The sequence below is a fragment of the Salminus brasiliensis genome, chromosome 11 (assembly GCF_030463535.1).
Source record: "Salminus brasiliensis chromosome 11, fSalBra1.hap2, whole genome shotgun sequence".
NCBI classification, from domain to species: Eukaryota; Metazoa; Chordata; class Actinopteri; order Characiformes; family Bryconidae; genus Salminus; species Salminus brasiliensis.
In genome coordinates this window covers 2,466,617-2,471,828 of record NC_132888.1, presented here as the reverse complement: position 1 = coordinate 2,471,828, position 5,212 = coordinate 2,466,617, and positions in this window count along the sequence as shown.

Sequence of the window (5,212 nt, the reverse complement as noted above, 5' to 3'; positions counted from 1 at the left end):
AGAAGGTCTAGGTCAGATTAATGATGTCTTTTAAAGGACAGAATTGTCCACATCTCCCACTGTCCTCCTAAACTGGACAAGTCATTGGAGAAGGTCAGAATCTTGTGGCATAAATAGGATGTAGGAAGAAGTTCAGTCCTCTGAGCAGTTGATGAATAAAAGCCCAATGATTTGATGTGTGTGAACCGCAGTGCTGAACTTTCACCACTAGAGGGAGCACACGCCCCATCGAAAACTACTGACTGATGAGGACGTGTGTTTTGTCTCTTTATCTGCAAGTCACACACACACACACACACACACACACACACACACACGTTCCACCATATATATATATATACATAATAATTTAACAAAATGGGAAAAATATAATAATAACAATACTACTGATGTATAAAGATTGCAGCACGTTGTATATCACTGCTGACCAATGAAAACCACGTTTCTCCATGGCTGGGACCCTGTAGCTGCTTCTGTACACTGTGTGAAGAGGTCTGGACGAATGCACCAATAGAAATGCTCTAAATCACTTGGAATAAACTTTTATTTTACATTGACTTCCAATCAGAGTTCAGAACATTTTGGAGATACATGTTTTTCACTGGACAGTGATGATATGCTGTGTTGTATATTTTACAATCTGTTAAAATTCAGTGAATAAAAGGGGCAGTGGAGCTCAGCGGTCAGAGCTCTGGCTTTATTGATAACAGGGCTGTGGGTTCGATACCTGGGCTCGGCAAGCTGCCACTGTTAGGCCCCATGAGCAAGACCCTTCACCCCCTCTCTGCTTCCCGGGTGCTGGAGTTAGCTGCCCACCGCTCTGGGCGCGTGTGTGCTCTAACCTTAAATAGATATTGTTTAAAAATGTTTTCTGTGGAAAATATGTTCCCTTAATTTAACTTAGAATACTATATGTGTTTGCCTAGAGGTGACAAAAAAATCATCATTAAGAAATATAATAATAAAAATAATTATATATATAATCTAAAATACAATATAATGATAATAATAAATACAATATATATTAATAATAATAATAATAATGAGGATGATAATAATATATAAATACAATATATGTTAATAATAATAATGCTGATGATAATAATAATAATATATAAATACAATATTATAATAATAATATATAAATACAATATATACTAATAATGCTAATAATAGTAATAATAATAGTAATAATAATGCTAATAATAGTAATAATAATGCTAATAATAATAGTAATAATAATGATAATAATAATGATAATGATAATGATAATAATAATAGTAATAATAATAATAGTAATAATAATAATGATAATAATAATAATAGTAATAATAATGATAATAATGATAATAGTAATAATAATGATAATAATAATAGTAATAATAATAGTAATAATAATGATAATAGTAATAATAATAGTAATAATAATGATAATAATGATAATGATAATAATAATAATAGTAATAATAATAATAATAGTAATAATAATAGTAATAATAATGATAATAATAATAATAATGATAATAATAATAATAATAGTAATAATAATAATGATAATAATAATAGTAATAATAATGATAATAATAATAATAATGATAATAATAATAGTAATAATAATGATAATTAGTAAAGGTTTGGTGTCGCTTCAGTGTATCGGAGTAATCTACGCACTCTGCGTAATGAGCTCGTAACTACGGTCTCAGAATTCGGCGTAGCGACGGCCATGCAAGCTGACACGCCGCTGAACGCCGTTGCTATAGCAACACCACACAGCGCTGGCTACAGAACCAGGAAGTAGCGGAAACACCAGAAAACAACAACCAGAACAAGAGTGAAACAATTAAGACAAACAAATAAACAAACAAATAAACAAACAAACAGAGAAAAGAACTGGTTGGGAAACGGAGTTTAATTAGCTGCAGGAGGAGGAGGAGGAGCTGCAGGAACTGGAGGAGGAGCTACAGGAGGAGGAGCTGCAGGAGGAGGAGGAGGAGCTGCAGGAGGAGGAGCTGCAGGAGGAGGAGGAGGAGCTGCAGGAGGAGGAGGAGGAGCTGCAGGAACTGGAGGAGGAGCTACAGGAGCTGGAGGAGGAGCTACAGGAGGAGGAGCAGGAGGAGGAGGAGCTGGAGGAGGAGCTGCAGGAGGAGGAGCTGGAGGAGGAGGAGGAGCAGGAGGAGGAGGAGGAGCTGCAGGAGGAGGAGCTGGAGGAGGAGCAACAAGAAAGTTACCTTTGGCGGAAGGAAATGCTAATATTAAAGTCGTTAAATTAAAAAAACATTAAATTAAAACTCCATTTATATTTAGTTCTTTATTTAATCAAAAACCTTCAACTTTTAATGACATCAATAAAAAAAACAATTTTGGAGCATTTCTATTGGTCCATTTATCATGAACATATGGTTTAATGCAAAGAACTGCCAGATTCACATTACAGCAAAAAGGGGAAAATAGAAACAGTTCATAAATAAAAGTTTAGCCTGACAGCAATTGCGTGTGTGTGTGTGTACGTTTTTGGTTGTGTGTGTGCGTGTGTGTGTACATGCAACTACAGCCCCAGTCAGCTTTATCACAATCATGTTGTTATACGACAATAACACACTCCCACTCCTGTTCTATTGCTCTTATAATCACACAAACACTTGAGGTCAGGCAAAAACCTCATATGTCCATTTTTACTTTTTGAGAATGTGAATCTGATGTCATGCTGTACATCATAAGACTTCTATGATAAATGGACCAACAGAAATGCTCCAAAATGACCTGAAAACAAATCTTTTACTTCGACTTCCATTGAAGATTACCCAAGAAGTTCATCCTGCAAAGCTGCGGTTTTAGATAGGAGGATTTTGCATGATTTACAAAATACTTCCATTCAGAATAGAAGTCATCTTGAGAATGTAATACTAAGCTTGCGTGCCCCCCCCCCATCCCACTTCTCAGCTGATCTTAATCCAACCAGCTGTCCCACACCTCTACTCTGAATGTAGACACACTGCTGCTTCCACACACACACACACACACACACACACTGTACAAGCTTACAATGATAAAGCTCAGATATGCAGCTGAGCGAATAGGTGTGATAAGGGAGGGGTGTGTGTGTGTGTGTGTGTGTGTGTGTGTGTGTGTGTGTGTGTGTGTGTGTGTGTGTAAGAGAGGCACTTTAAACGCCCTGTAAACCTGTTTATCTGCTCGATGTTCAATAAAGCACCAACATCCCTCTGATAACAAGCACTACAGTGTGATCAGTGTGTGTAAGAGTAAAAACAGTCCACTGAACTTTACACATTTTTATGCTCTTTATTTGGGGGCTCACAACTCCAAAAAAAGAAAAAAAGAAAAATAAAGCTGGTACAGCCGTGTTTCAGACAGAAATACAGGGAGACACAAAAAAAAAAAAAAAAAAAAAATGGTCCCTAAAGTGAGCGTGGCTACCAAGGTGTTCAAGAGCATGAACCATCTCAATTCCTCCAAAAAAAAGAGAGAGAGAAGAGGATCAAAAATAAAATACAATTAAAAAAGAAAAAAGTTCCTCAGGAAATCCACGAGGAGAACATTTCTGCACAGTTAAGAGTCTTACTGTAAGACAACGGCAAACGAAACAACTGCTGAGAGATTACGGCAAGTTCAGAGCATCCGGTCAGCTGGGGTCACTTACACAGGCCAGCGCTCTCCCTCTCACCCGCGCCCTCGATGAGGAAAATCTAAAAACCTGTCAAACGTTAAAACATCCAGACGTCTCAACCATGCGGAGCGACAGAGCAGTCATTCAGATAAAAACAAAAAAAAAATAAAAAATAAAACAGTCACACACACACACACATACACACACTCCTCCTCGTCGTCCAGCGGCCTGATAGAGGACCTCTTAAAATTAAATAAGAAAATCTGCCTTTAAATCAGACAACCATCCAACCAACCAACAGCAGAGAGATTCGTAAAGCTGAGCTCCAGCTTCTGAACCTGCGTTCACTCAACCCTGTACTCGAACACCGGCTGATCTACAGACCCCGGGGGTCTACACACAGTATACTGTACTACAGGTATTAAGGAGGAGTTCAGTAAAAAAGTAAAGTCACATTTCTGATGTTTGTTTCTTTAGTGTTCAGTTTTGAGGAAAATCGGAGTTCGATACTTCCCCACTGAGCAAATCGAACTTTCACTGCTCAGCTCTCCAGTTAAACACCGGAGACGCAGGTTGACTATTTCTGCCACACTGGAGGAGCTTTAGATTTTTTGGAGCTTTAGAAGGAATTGGACTTTGAACTGGATAATCTTCACTATTTTTAGTTGTTTGACCCTGGAAACATCTGCTGTTCTGATGAGGATGGATTATGTGCAGTGCTGTAGTATCACAGTGTGTTTCTGCCAGAGAACTTTGTATCGGTGCTAAATTCCACATTCTGGGATCCCATCAACCTTAATAAAGCCATTCTTCAGCTAAATCAGCAAAGCTCAGACACCAAACTAACAGAGCTCGGCTGATTGATCACTTTTTAAGGAAGGGAAACTGAACTGTGGGGACCGGCTCACAGCCTCGTTCTGGAGTGCTTCTCTAATTGGTCCCTGTCTTCAGAGGCAGAACTCTGACCCCCTCTAGGGGTGGTTTCTGGGTTTCTGAGGAGCCGGCGTCCAGCGCAGGTGACTTTGCTGCTTTTAACACACAAGTTTGAGTAGAAGAAAACGTTCACCAAGCTGTGCTGGACCGGGTCCTCCAGATCTAAACGAGGGGAAAAACGACAACATCCAACAATTAACAGCTTTAACGTTGGTGTTCTCTGCTGCAGAGCGCTGGACTGAAGAGCTTCTGGCAGTGTAAAGGAGAAGAAAGCCCTTGAATCCATCAAAAAAAATACAAAAATTAAAGAGAGAACCCTAACGCGGGTCTCTGAAAGTCGGCTGAATAAGAGGAGGAGCCTGAAATCCAAATCAACATGTTGCATAACAAATACATCCCCTCATCAGATCTAACCTGCATTACCCAACAGCATGGCCTGCCAGAACCTCCTCCTTAGCAAGGACAGAACGGGTACAAGTCTCCGAGGTCGCATAAACAACGCTGATCCGTAGGAGCACAGAAAGGCAAAAGCATGAGGTTAATAACCCTGATGCATTAAACAGAGACCTGGATCTTCACAGTGGGATCAGCTGATTGCACGAGGAAGCAGCACTACAGGAGTCCTTTGGTTTTTCAGCTTCTGTCCAAAGTTTA